Source organism: Scyliorhinus torazame, chromosome 4, assembly GCF_047496885.1.
Source record: "Scyliorhinus torazame isolate Kashiwa2021f chromosome 4, sScyTor2.1, whole genome shotgun sequence".
NCBI classification, from domain to species: domain Eukaryota; kingdom Metazoa; phylum Chordata; class Chondrichthyes; order Carcharhiniformes; family Scyliorhinidae; genus Scyliorhinus; species Scyliorhinus torazame.
In genome coordinates, this window is record NC_092710.1 from 12,250,738 (window position 1) to 12,271,593 (window position 20,856).

Consider the following 20,856-nt stretch of genomic DNA (forward strand, 5'->3'; position numbering starts at 1 on the left):
AAGAGACAGTGGGAATGGGAATTAGAGAGAGGGAAGGTGGGAATGGGGATTAGAGAGGGAGAAGGTGGGAATGGGGATTAAAGAGACAGAAGGTGGGAATGGGGATTAGAGAGAGAGAAGGTGGGAATGGGGATTAGAGAGGGAGAAGGTGGAAAGGGGGATTAATGAGGGAGAAGGTGGGAATGGGGATTAGAGCGGGAGAAGGTGGGAATGGGGATTAAAGAGACAGAAGGTGGGAATGGGGATTAGATAGAGAGAATGCGGGAATGGGGATTAGAGAGGGAGAAGGTGGGAATGGGGATTAACGAGACAGAAGGTGGGAATGGGGATTAGAGAGAGAGAAGATGGGAATGGGGATTAAAGAGAGAGAAGGTGGGAATGGGGATTAGAGAGAGAGAAAGTGGGAATGGGGATTAAAGAGAGAGAAGGTGGGAATGGGGATTATGGAGAGAGAAGGTGGGAATGGGGATTAAAGAGAGAGAAGGTGGGAATGGGGATTAGAGCGAGAGAAGGTGTGAATGGGGATTAAAGAGTCAGACGGTGGGAATAGGGATTAGAGAGAGGGAAGGTGGGACTGGGGTTTAAAGAGACAGAAGGTGGGACTGGGGATTAGAGAGGGGGCAGGTGGGAATGGGGATCAAAGTGACAGAAGGTGGGAATGGGGATTAGAGATGGAGAAGGTGGGAAAAGGGATTAAAGAGAGAGAACATGGGAATGGGGATTAGAGAGGGAGAATGTGGGAAAGGGGATTAAAGAGGGAGATGGTGGGAATTGGGATTAGGGAGGGAGACGGTGGGAATGGGGATTAAAGAGAGGGAAGGTGGGAATGGAGATTAGAGAGAGCGAAGGTGGGAATGGGGATTAGAGAGGGAGAAGGCGGGAATGGGGATTAGAGAGGGAGAAGGTGGGAAAGGGGATTAAAGAGGGAGAAGGTGGGAATGGGGATTAGAGAGGGAGAAGGTGGGAAAGGGGATTAAATAGGGAGAAGGTGGGAAAGTGGATTAAAGAGCGAGAAGATGGGAATGGTGATTAGAGAGGGAGAAGGTGGGAATGTGGATTAAAGAGACAGAAGATGGGAATGGGGATTTGAGAGAGAGAAGATGGGAATGGGAATTAGAGAGGGACAAGGTGAGAATGTGGATTAAAGAGGGAGAACGTGGGAATGGGGATTAGAGAGGGAGAAGGTGGAATGTGGATTAAAGAGACAGAAGGTAGGAATGGGAAATAGAGAGAGAAAAGGTGGGAATGGGGATTAGAGAGAGAGATGGTGGGATTGGGGATTAAAGAGAGAGATGGTGTGAATGGGGATTAGAGAGTGAGAAGGTGGGAATGGGGATTAGAGAGAGAGAAGGTGGGATTGGGGATTAAAGAGAGAGAAGGTGGGAATGGGGATTAAAGAGAGGGAAAGTGGGAATGGGGTTAAAGAGGGAGAGGTTGGAATGGGGATTAAAGAAAGTGAAGGTGGGAATGGGGATTAAAGAGAGAGAAGGTGGGAATGGGGATTCGAGAGAGAGAAGGTGGGAATGGGGATTAGAGGGAGGGAATGGGGTTTAAAGAGGGAGAAGGTGGGAATGGGGATTAAAGAAGGAGAAGGTGGGAATGGGGATTAGAGAGTGGGAAGGTGGGAATGGGGATTAGAACGAGGGAAGGTGGGAATGGGGATTAAAGAGACAAGGAGGGAATGGGGATTAGAGGGAGAAGGTGGGAAAGGGGATTAAAGAGGGCGATGGTGGGAATGGGGATTAGAGAGAGAGAAAGTGGGAATTGGGATTAAAGAGAGAGAACGTGGGAATTGGGATTAGAGAGGGAGAAGGTGGGAAAGGGGATTAAATAGGGAGAAGGTGGGAAAGGGGATTAAAGAGCGAGAAGATGGGAATGGTGATTAGAGAGGGAGAAGGTGGGAATGTGGATTAAAGAGACAGAAGGTGGGAATGGGGATTAGAGAGAGAGAAGGTGGGAATGGGGATTAGAGAGTGACAAGGTGGGAATGGGGATTAAAGAGGGAGAAGGTGGGAATGGGGATTAGAGAGGGAGACGGTGGAATGTGGATTAAAGAGACAGAAGGTGGGAATGGGGATTAGAGAGAGAGAAGGTGAGAATGGGGATTAGAGAGTGAGAAGGTGGGAATGGGGATTAAAGAGAAAGAAGGTGGGAATGGGGATTAGAGAGAGATAAGGTGGGAATGGGGATTAGAGAGAGAGAAGGTGGGATTGGGGATTAAAGAGAGAGAAGGTGGGAATGGTGATTAAAGAGAGAGAAGGTGGGAATGGGGATTAAAGAGAGGGAAGGTGGGAATGGGATTAAAGAGGGAGAGGTTGGAATGGGGCTTAAAGAAAGAGAAGGTGGGAATGGCAATTAAAGAGAGAGAAGGTGGGAATGGGGATTATAGGGAGGGAATGGGGTTTAAAGAGGGAGAAGGTAGGAATGGGTATTAAAGAGGGAGAAGGTGGGAATGGGGATTAGAGAGAGGGAAGGTGGGAATAGGGATTGGAATGAAGGAAGGTGGGATTGGGGATTAAAGAGACAGAAGGTGGGAATGGGGATTAGAGGGAGAAGGTGGGAAAGGGGATTAAAGAGGGCGATGGTGGGAATTGGGATTAGAGAGAGAGAAGGTGGGAATGGGGATTAAAGAGAGAGATGGTGGGAATGGGGATTAGAGAGGGAGAATGTGGGAATGGGGATTAAAGAGGGAGAAGGTGGGAATGATGATTAGAGAGGGAGAAGGTGGGAATGTGGATTAAAGAGACAGAAGGTGGGAATGGGGATTAGAGAGAGAGAAGGTGGGAATGGGGATTAGAGAGGGAGAAGTTGTGAATGGGGATTAAAGAGATAGAAGGTGGGAATGGGGATTAGAGAGAGAGAAGGTGGGAATGGGGATTAAAGAGACAGAAGGTGGGAATGGGGATTAGAGGGAGACGGTGGGAAAGGGGATTAAATAGGGCGATGGTGGGAATGGGGATTAGAGAGGGAGAAAGGAGGAAAGGGGATTAAAGAGGGAGAAGGTGGGAATGGTGATTAGAGAGAGGGAAGGTGGGACTGGGGATTAGAGAGGGAGAGGGAGAAGGGGCAGCACGGTAGCCTTGTGGATAGCACAATTGCTTCTCAGTTCCAGGGCCCAGGTTCGATTCCGGCTTGGGTCACTGTCTGTGCGGAGTCTGCAAATCCTCTCCGTGTGTGCGTGGGTTTCCTCCGGGTGCTCCGGTTTCCTCCCACAGTCCAAGGATGTGCAGGTTAGGTGGATTGGCCATGATAAATTGCCATTAGTGTCCAAAATTGCCCTTAGTGTTGGGTGGGGTTACTGGGTTATGGGGATAGGGTGGCGTTGTGACCTTGGGTGGGGTGCTATTTCCAAGAGCCGGAGCAGACTCGATGGGCCGAATGGCCTCCTGCACTGTAAATTTATGAAAAGGTGGGAATGGGGAGTAGAGAAGGAAAAGGTGGGAATGGGGATTAGAGAGAGTGAAGGTGGGAATGGGGATTAGAGAGAGAACGTGGGAATGGGGATTGGAGAGAGAGAAGGTGGGCATGGGGATTAGAGATAGGGAAGGTGGGAATGGGGATTAGAGAGAGGGAAGGTGGGAATGGGGATTGGATAGACAGAAGGTGGGAATGGGGATTAGAGAGAGGGAAGATGGGAATGGGGATTAGAGATAGAGAAGGTGGGGATTAGCGAGGGAAAAGGTGGGAAAGGAGATTAGAGAGAGTGAAGGTGGGAATGGGGATTAGAGAGAGAACATGGGAATGGGGATTAGAGAGCGAGAAGGTGGGAATTAGAGAGGGAAACGGTGCGAATGGGGCTTAGAGAGAGCGAGAACGTGTGAATGGGGATTAGAGAGAGGGAAGGTGGGAATGGGGTTTAGAGAGAGAAGGTGGGAATGGGGATTAAGGAGAGAGAAGTGTGGGAATGGGGTTTAGAGCGAGAGAAAATGGGAATGGGGATTAAAGAGACAGACAGTGGGAATGGGAATTAGAGAGAGGGGAGGTGGGACTGGGGTTAGAGAGGGAGAAGGTGGGAAAGTGGATTAAAGAGGGAGAAGGTGGGAATGGGGATTTGGGAGGGAGAAGATGGGAAAGGGGATTAAAGAGCGAGAAGGTGTGAATGGGGATTAGAGAGGGAGAAGGTGGGAATGGGGATTAAAGAGACAGAAGGTGGGAATGGGGATTAGAGAGAGAGAAGGTGGGAATGGGGATTAGAGAGAGAGAAGGTGGAAAGGGGGATTAATGAGGGAGAAGGTGGGAATGGGGATTAGAGCGGGAGAAGGTGGGAATGGGGATTAAAGAGACAGAAGGTGGGAATGGGGATTAGATAGAGAGAAGGCGGGAATGGGGATTAGAGAGGGAGAAGGTGGGAATGGGGATTAACGAGACAGAAGGTGGGAATGGGGATTAGAGAGAGAGAAAGTGGGAATGGGGATTAAAGAGAGAGAAGGCGGGAATGGGGATTAGAGAGAGAGAAGGTGGGAATGGGTATTAGAGAGAGAGAAGGTGGGAATGGGGATTATGGAGAGAGAAGGTGGGAATGGGGATTAGAGAGGGACAAGGTGGGAATGGGGATTAACGAGGGAGAAGGTGGGAATGGGGATTAGAGAGAGAGAAGGTGGGAATGGGGATTAGAGAGAGAGAAGGTGGGAATGGGGATTAGAGAGGGACAAGGTGGGAATGGGGATTAAAGAGGAAGAAGGTGGGAATGGGGATTAGAGAGGGAGACGGTGGAATGTGGATTAAAGAGACAGAAGGTGGGAATGTGGATTAGAGCGAGAGAAGGTGAGAATGGGGATTAGAGAGGGAGAAGGTGGGAATGGGGATTAAAGAGAATGAAGGTGGGAATGGGGATTAGAGAGAGAGAAGGTTGGAATGGGGATTAGAGAGAGAGAAGGTGGGATTGGGGATTAAAGAGAAAAAAGGTGGGAATGGTGATTAAAGAGAGAGAAGGTGGGAATGGGGATTAAAGAGAGGGAAAGTGGGAATGGGGTTAAAGAGGGAGAGGTTGGAATGGGGGTTAAAGAAAGAGAAGGTGGGAATGGCAATTAAAGAGAGAGAAGGTGGGAATGGGGATTCGAGAGAGAGAAGGTGGGAATGGGGATTAGAGGGAGGGAATGGGGTTTAAAGAGGGAGAAGGTAGGAATGGGTATTAAAGAGGGAGAATGTGGGAATGGGGATTAGAGAGAGGGAAGGTGGGAATGGGGATTAGAATGAGGGAAGGTGGGAATGGGGATTAAAGAGACGGAAGGTGGGAATGGGGATTAGAGGGAGAAGGTGGGAAAGGGGATTAAAGAGGGCGATGGTGGGAATTGGGATTAGAGAGAGAGAAGGTGGGAATGGGGATTAAAGAGAGAGAAGGTGGGAATGGGGATTAGAGAGGGAGAATGTGGGAATGGGGATTAAAGAGGGAGAAGGTGGGAATGATGATTAGAGAGGGCGAAGGTGGGAATGTGGATTAAAGAGACAGAAGGTGGGAATGGGGATTCGAGAGAGAGAAGGCGGGAATGGGGATTAGAGAGGGAGAAGTTGGGAATGGGGATTAAAGAGATAGAAGGTGGGAATGGGGATTAGAGAGCGAGAAGGTGGGAATGGGGATTAAAGAGACAGAAGGTGGGAATGGGGATTAGAGGGAGAAGGTAGGAAAGGGGATTAAATAGGGCGATGGTGGGAATGGGGATTAGTGAGGGAGAAAATGGGAAAGGGGATTAAAGAGGGAAAAGGTGGGAATGGTGATTAGAGAGAGGGTAGGTGGGACTGGGGATTCGAGAGGGAGAGGGAGAAGGGGCAGCACGGTAGCCTTGTGGATAGCACAATTGCTTCTCAGTTCCAGGGCCCAGGTTCGATTCCGGCTTGGGTCACTGTCTGTGCGGAGTCTGCAAATCCTCCCCGTGTGTGCGTGGGTTTCCTCCGGGTGCTCCGGTTTCCTCCCACAGTCCAAGGATGTGCAGGTTAGGTGGATTGGCCATGATAAATTGCCCTTAGTGTCCAAAATTGCCCTTAGTGTTGGGTGGGGTTACTGGGTTATGGGGATAGGGTGACGTTGTGACCTTGGGTGGGGTGCTATTTCCAAGAGCCGGTGCAGACTCGATGGGCCGAATGGCCTCCTGCACTGTAAATTTATGAAAAGGTGGGAATGGGGAATAGAGAGGGAAAAGGTGGGAATGGGGATTAGAGAGAGTGAAGGTGGGAATGGGGATTAGAGAGAGAACGTGGGAATGGGGATTAGAGAGAGAGAAGGTGGGAATGGGGATTAGAGATAGGGAAGGTGGGAATGGCGATTAGAGAGAGGGAAGGTGGGAATGGGGATTGGATAGACAGAAGGTGGGAATGGGGATTAGAGAGAGGGAAGGTGGGAATGGGGATTAGCGATAGAGAAGGTGGGGATTAGCGAGGGAAAAGGTGGGAAAGGGGATTAGAGAGAGTGAAGGTGGGAATGGGGATTAGAGAGAGAACATGGGAATGGGGATTAGAGAGAGTGAAGGTGGGAATGGGGATTAGAGAGAGAACATGGGAATGGGGATTAGAGAGAGAGAAGGTGGGAATTAGAGAGGGAAACGGTGCGAATGGGGCTTAGAGAGAGCGAGAACGTGTGAATGGGGATTAGAGAGAGGGAAGGTGGGAATGGGGTTTAGAGAGAGAAGGTGGGAATGGGGATTAAGGAGAGAGAAGGTGGGAATGGGGATTAGAGCGAGAGAAAATGGGAATGGGGATTAAAGAGACAGACAGTGGGAATGGGAATTAGAGAGAGGGGAGGTGGAACTGGGGTTAGAGAGGGAGAAGGTGGGAAAGTGGATTAAAGAGGGAGAAGGTGGAAATGGGAATTTGGGAGGGAGAAGAATGGAAATGGGATTAAAGAGCGAGAAGGTGTGAATGGGGATTAGAGAGGGAGAAGGTGGGAATGGGGATTAAAGAGACAGAAGGTGGGAATGGGGATTAGAGAGAGAGAAGGTGGGAATGGGGATTAGAGAGGGAGAAGGTGGAAAGGGGGATTAATGAGGGAGAAGGTGGGAATGGGGATTAGAGCGGGAGAAGGTGGGAATGGGGATTAAAGAGACAGAAGGTGGGAATGGGTATTAAAGAGAGAGAAGGTGGGAATGGGGATTAGAGAGGGAGAATGTGGGCATGGGGATTAAAGAGGGAGAAGGTGGGAATGATGATTAGAGAGGGAGAAGGTGGGAATGTAGATTAAAGAGACAGAAGGTGGGAATGGGGATTAGAGAGAGAGAAGGTGGGAATGGGGATTAGAGAGGGAGAAGTTGTGAATGGGGATTAAAGAGATAGAAGGTGGGAATGGGGATTAGAGAGAGAGAAGGTGGGAATGGGGATTAAAGAGACAGAAGGTGGGAATGGGGATTAGAGGGAGACGGTGGGAAAGGGGATTAAATAGGGCGATGATGGGAATGGGGATTAGAGAGGGAGAAAGTGGGAAAGGGGATTAAAGAGGGAGAAGGTGGGAATGGTGATTAGAGAGAGGGAAGGTGGGACTGGGGATTAGAGAGGGAGAGGGAGAAGGGGCAGCACGGTAGCCTTGTGGATAGCACAATTGCTTCTCAGTTCCAGGGCCCAGGTTCGATTCCGGCTTGGGTCACTGTCTGTGCGGAGTCTGCAAATCCTCCCCGTGTGTGCGTGGGTTTCCTCCGGGTGCTCCGGTTTCCTCCCACAGTCCAAGGATGTGCAGGTTAGGTGGATTGGCCATGATAAATTGCCCTTAGTGTCCAAAATTGCCCTTAGTGTTGGGTGGGGTTACTGGGTTATGGGGATAGGGTGGCGTTGTGACCTTGGGTGGGGTGCTATTTCCAAGAGCCGGAGCAGACTCGATGGGCCGAATGGCCTCCTGCACTGTAAATTTATGAAAAGGTGGGAATGGGGAGTAGAGAGGGAAAAGGTGGGAATGGGGATTAGAGAGAGTGAAGGTGGGAATGGGGATTAGAGAGAGAACGTGGGAATGGGGATTAGAGAGAGAGAAGGTGGGCATGGGGATTAGAGATAGGGAAGGTGGGAATGGGGATTAGAGAGAGGGAAGGTGGGAATGGGGATTGGATAGACAGAAGGTGGGAATGGGGATTAGAGAGAGGGAAGATGGGAATGGGGATTAGAGATAGAGAAGGTGGGGATTAGCGAGGGAAAAGGTGGGAAAGGAGATTAGAGAGAGTGAAGGTGGGAATGGGGATTAGAGAGAGAACATGGGAATGGGGATTCGAGAGAGAGAAGGTGGGAATTAGAGAGGGAAACGGTGCGAATGGGGCTTAGAGAGAGCGAGAACGTGTGAATGGGGATTAGAGAGAAGGAAGGTGGGAATGGGGTTTAGAGAGAGAAGGTGGGAATGGGGATTAAGGAGAGAGAAGTGTGGGAATGGGGTTTAGAGCGAGAGAAAATGGGAATGGGGATTAAAGAGACAACAGTGGGAATGGGAATTAGAGAGAGGGGAGGTGGGACTGGGGTTACAGAGGGAGAAGGTGGGAAAGTGGATTAAAGAGGGAGAAGGTGGGAATGGGGATTTGGGAGGGAGAAGATGGGAAACGGGATTAAAGAGCGAGAAGGTGTGAATGGGGATTAGAGAGGGAGAAGGTGGGAATGGGGATTAAAGAGACAGAAGGTGGGAATGGGGATTAGAGATAGAGAAGGTGGGAATGGGGATTAGAGAGAGAGAAGGTGGAATGGGGGATTAATGAGGGAGAAGGTGGGAATGGGGATTAGAGCGGGAGAAGGTGGGAATGGGGATTAAAGAGACAGAAGGTGGGAATGGGGATTAGATAGAGAGAAGGCGGGAATGGGGATTAGAGAGGGAGAAGGTGGGAATGGGGATTAACGAGACAGAAGGTGGGAATGGGGATTAGAGAGAGAGAAGGTGGGAATGGGGATTAAAGAGAGAGAAGGCGGGAATGGGGATTAGAGAGAGAGAAGGTGGGAATGGGTATTAGAGAGAGAGAAGGTGGGAATGGGGATTATGGAGAGAGAAGGTGGGAATGGGGATTAGAGAGGGACAAGGTGGGAATGGGGATTAACGAGGGAGAAGGTGGGAATGGGGATTAGAGAGAGAGAAGGTGGGAATGGGGATTAGAGAGAGAGAAGGTGGGAATGGGGATTAGAGAGGGACAAGGTGGGAATGGGGATTAAAGAGGAAGAAGGCAGCACGGTAGCACAAGTGATTAGCACTGTGGCTTCACAGCGCCAGGGTCCCAGGTTCGATTCCCCGCTGGGTCACTGTCTGTGCCGAGTTTGCACGTTCTCCCCGTATCCGCGTGGGTTTCCTCTGGGTGCTCCGGTTTCCTCCCACAGTCCAAAGACGTGCAGGTTAGGTGGATTGGCCATGCTAAATTACCCGTAGTGTCCATAAGGGTTGGGAGGGGTTATTGGGTTGCGGGGATAAGGTGGAAGTGAGGGATTAATGTGGGTCGGTGCAGACTCGATGGGCCGAATGGCCTCCTTCTGCACTGTATGTTCTATGTAATCTATGTAATCTATGTAAGGTGGGAATGGGGATTAGAGAGGGAGACGGTGGAATGTGGATTAAAGAGACAGAAGGTGGGAATGTGGATTAGAGAGAGAGAAGGTGAGAATGGAGATTAGAGAGGGAGAAGGTGGGAATGGGGATTAAAGAGAAAGAAGGTGGGAATGGGGATTAGAGAGAGAGAAGGTTGGAATGGGGATTAGAGAGAGAGAAGGTGGGATTGGGGATTAAAGAGAGAGAAGGTGGGAATGGTGATTAAAGAGAGAGAAGGTGGGAATGGGGATTAAAGAGAGGGAAAGTGGGAATGGGGTTAAAGAGGGAGAGGTTGGAATGGGGATTAAAGAAAGAGAAGGTGGGAATGGCAATTAAAGAGAGAGAAGGTGGGAATGGGGATTCGAGAGAGAGAAGATGGAAATGGGGATTAGAGGGAGGGAATGGGGTTTAAAGAGGGAGAAGGTAGGAATGGGTATTAAAGAGGGAGAATGTGGGAATGGGGATTAGAGAGAGGGAAGGTGGGAATGGGGATTAGAATGAGGGAAGGTGGGAATGGGGATTAAAGAGACGGAAGGTGGGAATGGGGATTAGAGGGAGAAGGTGGGAAAGGGGATTAAAGAGGGCGATGGTGGGAATTGGGATTAGAGAGAGAGAAGGTGGGAATGGGGATTAAAGAGAGAGAATGTGGGAATGGGGATTAGAGAGGGAGAATGTGGGAATGGGAATTAAAGAGGGAGAAGGTGGGAATGATGATTAGAGAGGGCGAAGGTGGGAATGTGGATTAAAGAGACAAGGTGGGAATGGGGATTAGAGAGAGAGAAGGTGGGAATGGGGATTAGAGAGGGAGAAGTTGGGAATGGGGATTAAAGAGATAGAAGGTGGGAATGGGGATTAGAGAGCGAGAAGGTGGGAATGGGGATTAAAGAGACAGAAGGTGGGAATGGGGATTAGAGGGAGAAGGTGGGAAAGGGGATTAAATAGGGCGATGGTGGGAATGGGGATTAGAGAGGGAGAAAATGGGAAAGGGGATTAAAGAGGGAGAAGGTGGGAATGGTGATTAGAGGGAGGGAAGGTGGGACTGGGGATTAGAGAGGGAGAGGGAGAAGGGGCAGCACGGTAGCCTTGTGGATAGCACAATTGCTTCTCAGTTCCAGGGCCCAGGTTCGATTCCGGCTTGGGTCACTGTCTGTGCGGAGTCTGCAAATCCTCCCCGTGCGTGCGTGGATTTCCTCCGGGTGCTCCGGTTTCCTCCCACAGTCCAAAGATGTGCAGGTTAGGTGAATTGGCCATGATAAATTGCCCTTAGTGTCCAAAATTGCCCTTAGTGTTGGGTGGGGTTACTGGGTTATGGGGATAGGGTGACGTTGTGACCTTGGGTGGGGTGCTATTTCCAAGAGCCGGTGCAGACTCGATGGGCCGAATGGCCTCCTGCACTGTAAATTTATGAAAAGGTGGGAATGGGGAATAGAGAGGGAAAAGGTGGGAATGGGGATTAGAGAGAGTGAAGGTGGGAATGGGGATTAGAGAGAGAACGTGGGAATGGGGATTAGAGAGAGAGAAGGTGGGAATGGGGATTAGAGATAGGGAAGGTGGGAATGGCGATTAGAGAGAGGGAAGGTGGGAATGGGGATTGGATAGACAGAAGGTGGGAATGGGGATTAGAGAGAGGGAAGGTGGGAATGGGGATTAGAGAGAGTGAAGGTGGGAATGGGGATTAGAGAGAGAACATGGGAATGGGGATTAGAGAGAGTGAAGGTGGGAATGGGGATTAGAGAGAGAACATGGGAATGGGGATTAGAGAGAGAGAAGGTGGGAATTAGAGAGGGAAACGGTGCGAATGGGGCTTAGAGAGAGCGAGAACGTGTGAATGTGGATTAGAGAGAGGGAAGGTGGGAATGGGGTTTAGAGAGAGAAGGTGGGAATGGGGATTAAGGAGAGAGAAGGTGGGAATGGGGATTAGAGCGAGAGAAAATGGGAATGGGGGTTAAAGAGACAGACAGTGGGAATGGGAATTAGAGAGAGGGGAGGTGGGACTGGGGTTAGAGAGGGAGAAGGTGGGAAAGTGGATTAAAGAGGGAGAAGGTGGGAATGGGGATTTGGGAGGGAGAAGATGGGAAATGGGATTAAAGAGCGAGAAGGTGTGAATGGGGATTAGAGAGGGAGAAGGTGGGAATGGGGATTAAAGAGACAGAAGGTGGGAATGGGGATTAGAGAGAGAGAAGGTGGGAATGGGGATTAGAGAGGGAGAAGGTGGAAAGGGGGATTAATGAGGGAGAAGGTGGGAATGGGGATTAGAGCGGGAGAAGGTGGGAATGGGGATTAAAGAGACAGAAGGTGGGAATGGGTATTAGATAGAGAGAAGGCGGGAATGGGGATTAGAGAGGGAGAAGGTGGGAATGGGGATTAACGAGACAGAAGGTGGGAATGGGGATTAGAGAGAGAGAAGGTGGGAATGGGGATTAAAGAGAGAGAAGGCGGGAATGGGGATTAGAGAGAGAGAAGGTGGGAATGGGGATTAAAGAGAGAGAAGGTGGGAATGGGGATTATGGAGAGAGAAGGTGGGAATGGGGATTAGAGGGAGGGAATGGGATTTAAAGAGGGAGAAGGTAGGAATGGGTATTAAAGAGGGAGAAGGTGGGAATGGGGATTAGAGAGAGGGAAGGTGGGAATGGGGATTAGAATGAGGGAAGGTGGGAATGGGGATTAAAGAGACGGAAGGTGGGAATGGGGATTAGAGGGAGAAGGTGGGAAAGGGGATTAAAGAGGGCGATGGTGGGAATTGGGATTAGAGAGAGAGAAGGTGGGAATGGGGATTAAAGAGAGAGAAGGTGGGAATGGGGATTAGAGAGGGAGAATGTGGGAATGGGGATTAAAGAGGGAGAAGGTGGGAATGATGATTAGAGAGGGAGAAGGTGGGAATGTGGATTAAAGAGACAGAAGGTGGGAATAGGGATTAGAGAGAGAGAAGGTGGGAATGGGGATTAGAGAGGGAGAAGTTGGGAATGGGGATTAAAGAGATAGAAGGTGGGAATGGGGATTAGAGAGCGAGAAGGTGGGAATGGGGATTAAAGAGACAGAAGGTGGGAATGGGGATTAGAGAGGGAGAAAATGGGAAAGGGGATTAAAGAGGGAGAAGGTGGGAATGGTGATTAGAGAGAGGGAAGGTGGGACCGGGGATTAGAGAGGGAGAGGGAGAAGGGGCAGCACGGTAGCCTTGTGGATAGCACAATTGCTTCTCAGTTCCAGGGCCCAGGTTCGATTCCAGCTTGGGTCACTGTCTGTGCGGAGTCTGCAAATCCTCCCCGTGTGTGCGTGGGTTTCCTCCGGGTGCTCCGGTTTCCTCCCACAGTCCAAACATGTGCAGGTTAGGTGGATTGGCCATGATAAATTGCCCTTAGTGTCCAAAATTGCCCTTAGTGTTGGGTGGGGTTACTGGGTTATGGGGATAGGGTGACGTTGTGACCTTTGGTGGGGTGGTATTTCCAAGAGCCGGTGCAGACTCGATGGGCCGAATGGCCTCCTGCACTGTAACTTTATGAAAAGGTGGGAATGGGGAATAGAGAGGGAAAAGGTGGGAATGGGGATTAGAGAGAGTGAAGGTGGGAATGGGGATTAGAGAGAGAACGTGGGAATGGGGATTAGAGAGAGAGAAGGTGGGAATGGGGATTAGAGATAGGGAAGGTGGGAATGGCGATTAGAGAGAGGGAAGGTGGGAATGGGGATTGGATAGACAGAAGGTGGGAATGGGGATGAGAGAGAGGGAAGGTGGGAATGGGGATTAGAGTTAGAGAAGGTGGGGATTAGCGAGGGAATAGGTGGGAAAGGGGATTAGAGAGAGTGAAGGTGGGAATGGGGATTAGAGAGAACATGGGAATGGGGATTAGAGAGAGTGAAGGTGGGAATGGGGATTAGAGAGAGAACATGGGAATGGGGATTAGAGAGAGAGAAGGTGGGAATTAGAGAGGGAAACGGTGCGAATGGGGCTTGGAGAGAGCGAGAACGTGTGAATGGGGATTAGAGAGAGGGAAGGTGGGAATGGGGTTTAGAGAGAGAAGGTGGGAATGGGGATTAAGGAGAGGGAAGGTGGGAATGGGGATTAGAGCGAGAGAAAATGGGACTGGGGATTAAAGAGACAGACAGTGGGAATGGGAATTAGAGAGAGGGGAGGTGGGACTGGTGTTAGAGAGGGAGAAGGTGGGAAAGTGGATTAAAGAGGGAGAAGGTGGGAATGGGGATTTGGGAGGGAGAAGATGGGAAAGGGGATTAAAGAGCGAGAAGTTGTGAATGAGGATTAGAGAGGGAGAAGGTGGGAATGGGGATTGAAGAGACAGAAGGTGGGAATGGCGATTAGAGAGAGAGAAGGTGGGAATGGGGATTAGAGAGGGAGAAGGTGGAAAGGGGGATTAATGAGGGAGAAGGTGGGAATGGGGATTAGAGCGGGAGAAGGTGGGAATGGGGATTAAAGAGACAGAAGGTGGGAATGGGGATTAGAGAGAGAGAAGGTGGGAATGGGGATTAAAGAGAGAGAAGGTGGGAATGGGGATTATGGAGAGAGAAGGTGGGAATGGGGATTAAAGAGAGAGAAGGTGGGAATGGGGATTAGAGCGAGAGAAGGTGTGAATGGGGATTAAAGAGACAAACGGTGGGAATAGGGATTAGAGAGAGGGAAGATGGGACTGGGGTTTAAAGAGACAGAAGTTGGGAATGGGGATTAGAGAGGGAGAAGGTGGGAAAGGGGATTAAAGAGAGAGAACATGGGAATGGGGATTAGAGAGGGAGAATGTGGGAAAGGGGATTAAAGAGGGAGAAGGGGGAATTGGGATTAGGGAGGGAGACGGTGGGAATGGTGTTTAAAGAGAGGGAAGGTGCGAATGTGGATTAGAGAGAGCAAAGGTGGGAATGGGGATTAGAGAGGGAGAAGGCGGGAATGGGGATTAGAGAGGGAGAAGGTGGGAAAGGGGATTAAAGAGGGAGAAGGTGGGAATGGGGATTAGAGAGGGAGAAGGTGGGAAAGGGGATTAAATAGGGAGAAGGTGGGAAAGTGGATTAAAGAGCGAGAGGATGGGAATGGTGATTAGAGAGGGAGAAGGTGGGAATGGGGATTAGAGAGTGAGAAGGTGGGAATGGGGATTAGAGAGAGTGAAGGTGGGATTGGGGATTAAAGAGAGAGAAGGTGGGAATGGTGATTAAAGAGAGAGAAGGTTGGAATGGGGATTAAAGAGAGGGAAGGTGGGAATGGGGTTAAAGAGGGAGAGGTTGGAATGGGGATTAAAGAAAGAGAAGGTGGGAATGGGAATTAAAGACAGAGAAGGTGGGAATGGGGATTCGAGAGAGAGAAGGTGGGAATGGGGATTAGAGGGAGGGAATGGGGTTTAAAGAGGGAGACGGTGGGAATGGGGATTAGAGAGAGGGAAGGTGGGAATGGGGATTAGAACGAGGGAAGGTGGGAATGGGGATTAAAGAGACAGAAGGTGGGAATGGGGATTAGAGGGACAAGGTGGGAAAGGGGATTAAAGAGGGTGATGGTGAGAATTGGGATTAGAGAGAGAGAAGGTGGGAATGGGGATTAAAGAGTGAGAAGGTGGGAATGGGGATTAGAGAGGGAGAATGTGGGAATGGGGATTAAAGAGGGAGAAGGTGGGAATGGGGATTAGAGAGAGAGAAGGTGGGAATGTGGATTAAAGAGACAGAAGGTGGGAATGGGGATTAGAGAGAGAGAAGGTGGGAATGGGGATTAGAGAGGGAGAAGTTGGGAATGGGGATTAAAGAGATAGAAGTTGGGAATGGGGATTAGAGAGAGAGAAGGTGGGAATGGGGATTAAAGAGACAGAAGGTGGGAATGGGGATTAGAGGGAGAAAGTGGGAAAGGGGATTAAATAGGGCGATGGTGGGAATGGGGATTAGAGAGAGAGAAATTGGGAAAGGGGATTGAAGAGGGAGATGGTGGGAATGGTGATTAGAGAGAGGGAAGGTGGGAATGGGGATTAAAGAGACAGAAGGTGGGAATGGGGCTTAGATAGAGAGAAGGCGGGAATGGGGATTAGAGAGGGAGAAGGTGGGAATGGGGATTAAAGAGACAGAAGGTAGGAATGGGGATTAGAGGGAGAAGGTGGGAAAGGGGATTAAATAGGGCGATGGTGGGAATGGGGATTAGAGAGGGAGAAAGTGGGAAAGGGGATTAAAGAGGGCGAAGGTGGGACTGGGGATTAGAGAGGGAGAGGGAGAAGGGGCAGCACGGTAGCCTTGTGGATAGCACAAATGCTTCTCAGTTCCAAGGCCCAGGTTCGATTCCGGCTTGGGTCACTGTCTGTGCGGAGTCTGCAAATCCTCCCCGTGTGTGCGTGGGTTTCCTCCGGGTGCTCCGGTTTCCTCCCACAGTCCAAGGATGTGCAGGTTAGGTGGATTGGCCATGATAAATTGCCCTTAGTGTCCAAAATTGCCCTTAGTGTTGGGTGGGGTTACCTGGTTATGGGGATAGGGTGGCGTTGTGACCTTGGGTGGGGTGCTATTTCCAAGAGCCGGTGCAGACACGATGGGCCGAATGGCCTCCTGCACTGTAAATTTATGAAAAGGTGGGAATGGGGATTAGAGAGGGAGAAGGTGGGAATGGGGATTAGAGAGAGTGAAGGTGTGAATGTGGATTAGAGAGAGAAAGTGGGAATGGGGATTAAAGAGACAGAAGGTGGGAATGGGGATTAGAGAGCGAGAAGGTGGGAATGGGGATTAGAGAGGGAGAATGTGGAAATGGGGATTCGAGAGGGAGAAGGTGGGTCTGGGGATTAAAGAGACAGAAGGTGGGAATTGGGATTAGACAGAGAGAAGGCGGGAATGGGAATTAGAGAGGGAGAAAGTGGGAATGGGGATTAACGAGACAGAAGGTGGGAATGGGGATTAGAGAGAGAGAAGGTGGGAATGGGGATTAAAGAGAGAGAAGGTGGGAATGGGGATTAGAGAGAGAGAAGGTGGGAATGGGGATTAAAGAGAGAGAAGGTGGGAATGGGGATTATAGAGAGAGAAGGTGGGAATGGGGATTAAAGAGAGAGAAGGTGGGAATGGGGATTAGAGCGAGAGAAGGTGTGAATGGGGATTAAAGAGACAGACGGTGGGAATGGGGAATAGAGAGAGGGAAGGTGGGACTGGGGTTTAAAGAGACAGAAGGTGGGAATGGGGATTAGAGAGGGCGAAGGTGGGAATGGGGATCAAAGAGACAGAAGGTGGGAATGGGGATTAGAGAGGGAGAAGGTGGGAAAGGGGATTAAAGAGGGAGAACGCGGGAATGGGGATTAGAGATGGAGAATGTGGGAAAGCGGATTAAAGAGGGAGAAGGTGGGAATGGGGATTAGAGAGGGAGACGGTGGGAATGGGATTAAAGAGAGCGAAGGTGGGAATGGGGATTAGAGAGGGAGAAGGTGGGAATGGGGATTAGAGAGGGAGAAGGTGGGTAAGGGGATTAAAGAGGGAGAAGGTGGGAATGGGGATTAAAGAGCGAGAAGATGGGAATGGTGATTAGAGAGGGAGAAGGTGGGAATGTGGATTAAAGAGTCAGAAGGTGGGAATGGGGATTAGAGAGAGAGAAGGTGGGAATGGGGATGAGAGAGGGAGAAGGTGGGAATGGGGATTAATGAGGGAGAAGGTGGGAATGGGGATTAGAGAGGGAGAAGGTGGGAATGTAGATTAAGGAGACAGAAGGTGGGAATGGGGATTAGAGAGAGAGAAGGTGGGAATGGGGATTAGAGAGGGAGAAGGTGGGAATGGGGATTAAAGAGATAGAAGGTGGGAATGGGGATTAGAGAGAGAGAAGGTGGGAATGGGGATTAAAGAGAGAGAAGGTGGGAATGGGGATTAAAGAGAGAGAAGGTGGGAATGGGGTTAAAGAGGGAGAGGTTGGAATGGGGATTAAAGAAAGAGAAGGTGGGAATGGGGATTAAAGAGACAGAAGGTGGGAATGGGGATTAGAGAGAGAGAAGGTGGGAATGGGGATTAGAGGGAGGGAATGGGGTTTAAAGAGGGAGAAGGTGGGAATGGGGATTAAAGAGGGAGAAGGTGGGAATGGGGATTAGAGAGAGGGAAGGTGGGAATGGGGATTAAAACGAGGGAAGGTGGGAATGGGGATTAAATAGACAGAAGGTGGGAATGGGGATTAGAGGGAGAAGGTGGGAAAGGGGATTAAAGAGGGTGATGGTGGGAATGGGGATTAGAGAGAGGTAAGGTGGGAATGGGGATTAGAAAGGGAGAAGTTGGGAATGGGGATTAAAGAGATAGGAGGTGGGAATGGGGATTAGAGAGAGAGAAGGTGGGAATGGGGATTAAAGAGACAGAAGGTGGGAATGGGGATTAGAGGGAGAAGGTGGGAAAGGGGATTAAAGAGGGAGAAGGTGGGAATGGTGATTAGAGAGAGGGAAGGTGGGACTGGGGATTAGAGAGGGAGAGGGAGAAGGGGCAGCACGGTAGCCTTGTGGATAGCACAATTGCTTCTCAGTTCCAGGGCCCAGGTTCGATTCCGGCTTGGGTCACTGTCTGTGCGGAGTCTGCAAATCCTCCCCGTGTGTGCGTGGGTTTCCTCCGGGTGCTCCGGTTTCCTCCCACAGTCCAAGGATGTACAGGTTAGGTGGATTGGCCATGATAAATTGCCCTTAGTGTCCAAAATTGCCCTTAGTGTTGGGTGGGGTTACTGGGTTATGGGGATAGGGTGGCGTTGTTGACCTTGGGTGGGGTGCTATTTCCAAGAGCCGGTGCAGACACGATGGGCCGAATGGCCTCCTGCACTGTAAATTTATGAAAAGGTGGGAATGGGGATTAGAGAGGGAGAAGGTGGGAATGGGGATTAGAGAGAGTGAAGGTGGGAATGGGGATTAGAGAGAGAACGTGGGAATGGGGATTAGAGAGAGAGAAGGTGGGTATTTGAGAGGGAAATGGTGCGAATGGGGATTAGAGAGAGAGAGAACGTGTGAATGGGGATTAGAGAGAGGGAAGGTGGGAATGGGGATTAGAGAGAGAAGGTGGGAATGGGGATTAAAGAAGGAGAAGGTGGGAATGGGGATTAGAGAGAGGGAAGGTGGGAATGGGGATTAGAACGAGGGAAGGTGGGAATGGGGATTAAAGAGACAAGGTGGGAATGGGGATTAGAGGGAGATGGTGGGAAAGGGGATTAAAGAGGGCGAAGGTGGGACTGGGGATTAGAGAGGGAGAGGGAGAAGGGGCAGCACGGTAGCCTTCTGGATAGCACAATTGCTTCTCAGTTCCAGGGCCCAGGTTCGATTCCGGCTTGCGTCACTGTCTGTGCGGAGTATGCAAATCCTCCCCGTGTGTGCGTGGGTTTCCTCCGGGTGCTCCGGTTTCCTCCCACAGTCCAAGGATGTGAAGGTTAGGTGGATTGGCCATGATAAATTGCCCTTAGTGTCCAAAATTGCCCTTAGTGTTGGGTGGGGTTACTGGGTTATGGGGATAGGGTGGCGTTGTGACCTTGGGTGGGGTGCTATTTCCAAGTGCCGGTGCAGACTCGATGGGCCGAATGGCCTCCTGCACTGTAAATGTATGAAAAGGTGGGAATGGGGATTAGAGAGGGAGAAGGTGGGAATGGGGATTAGAGAGAGTGAAGGTGGGAATGGGGATTAGAGAGAGAATGTGGGAATGGGGATTAAGGAGAGAGAAGGTGGGAATGGGGATTAGAGCGAGAGAAAGTGGGAATGGGGATTAAAGAGACAGACAGTGGGAATGGGAATTAGAGAGAGGGAAGGTGGGACTGGGGTTAGAGAGGGAGAAGGTGGGAAAGGGGATTAAAGAGGGAGAAGGTGGGAATGGGGATTTGGGAGGGAGAAGGTGGGAAAGGGGATTAAAGAGGGAGAAGGTGTGAATTGGGATTAGATAGGGAGAAGGTGGGAATGGGGATTAAAGAGAGAGAAGGTGGGAATGGGGATTAGAGAGAGAGAAGGTGGGAATGGGGATGAAAGAGAGAGAAGGTGGGAATGGGGATTATAGAGAGAGAAGGTGGGAATGGGGATTAAAGAGAGAGAAGGTGGGAATGGGGATTAGAGCGAGAGAAGGTGTGAATGGGGATTAAAGAGACAGACGGTGGGAATGGGGAATAGAGAGAGGGAAGGTGGGACTGGGGTTTAAAGAGACAGAAGGTGGGAATGGGGATTAGAGAGGGGGAAGGTGGGAATGGGGATCAAAGAGACAGAAGGTGGGAATGGGGATTAGAGAGTGAGAAGGTGGGAAAGGGGATTAAAGAGGGAGAACGCGGGAATGGGGATTAGAGATGGAGAATGTGGGAAAGCGGATTAAAGAGGGAGAAGGTGGGAATGGGGATTGGAGAGGGAGACGGTGGGAATGGGGATTAAAGAGAGGGAAGGTGGGAATGGGGATTAGAGAGAGCGAAGGTGGGAATGGGGATTAGAGAGGGAGAAGGTGGGAATGGGGATTAGAGAGGGAAAAGGTGGGTAAGGGGATTAAAGAGGGAGAAGGTGGGAATGGCGATTAGAGAGGGAGAAGGTGGGAAAGGGGATTAAATAGGGAGAAGGTGGGAAAGGGGATTAAAGAGCGAGAAGATGGGAATGGTGATTAGAGAGGGAGAAGGTGGGAATGTGGATTAAAGAGTCAGAAGGTGGCAATGGGGATTAGAGAGAGAGAAGGTGGGTATGGGGATGAGAGAGGGAGAAGGTGGGAATGGGGATTAAAAAGGGAGAAGGTGGGAATGGGGATTAGAGAGGGAGAAGGTTTGAATGTGGATTAAGGAGGCAGAACGTGGGAATGGGGATTAGAGAGAGAGAAGGTGGGAATGGGGATTAGAGAGGGAGAAGGTGGGAATGGGGATTGGAGAGAGAGAAGGTGGGAATGGGGATTAAAGAGAGAGAAGGTGGGAATGGGGATTAAAGAGAGAGAAGGTGGGAATGGGGTTAAAGAGGGAGAGGTTGGAATGGGAATTAAAGAAAGAGAAGGTGGGAATGGGGATTAAAGCGAGAGAAGGTGGGAATGGGGATTCGAGAGAGAGAAGGAGTGAATGGGGATTAGAGGGAGGGAATGGGGTTTAAAGAGGGAGAAGGTGGGAATGGGGATTAAAGTGACAGAAGGTGGGAATGGGGATTTGAGGGAGAAGGTGGGAAAGGGGATTAAAGAGGGCGATGGTGGGAATGGGGATTAGAGAGAGGTAAGGTGGGAATGGGGATTAGAGAGGGAGAAAGTGGGAAAGGGGATTAAAGAGGGAGAAGGTGGGAATGGTGATTAGTGAGAAGAAAGGTGGGACTGGGGATTAGAGAGGGAGAGGGAGAAGGGGCAGCACGGTAGCCTTGTGGATAGCACAATTGGTTCTCAGCTCCAGGGCCCAGGTTCGATTCCGGCTTGGGTCACTGTCTGTGCGGAGTCTGCAAATCCTCCCCGTGTGTGCGTGGGTTTCCTCCGGGTGCTCCGGTTTCCTCCTACAGTCCAAGGAT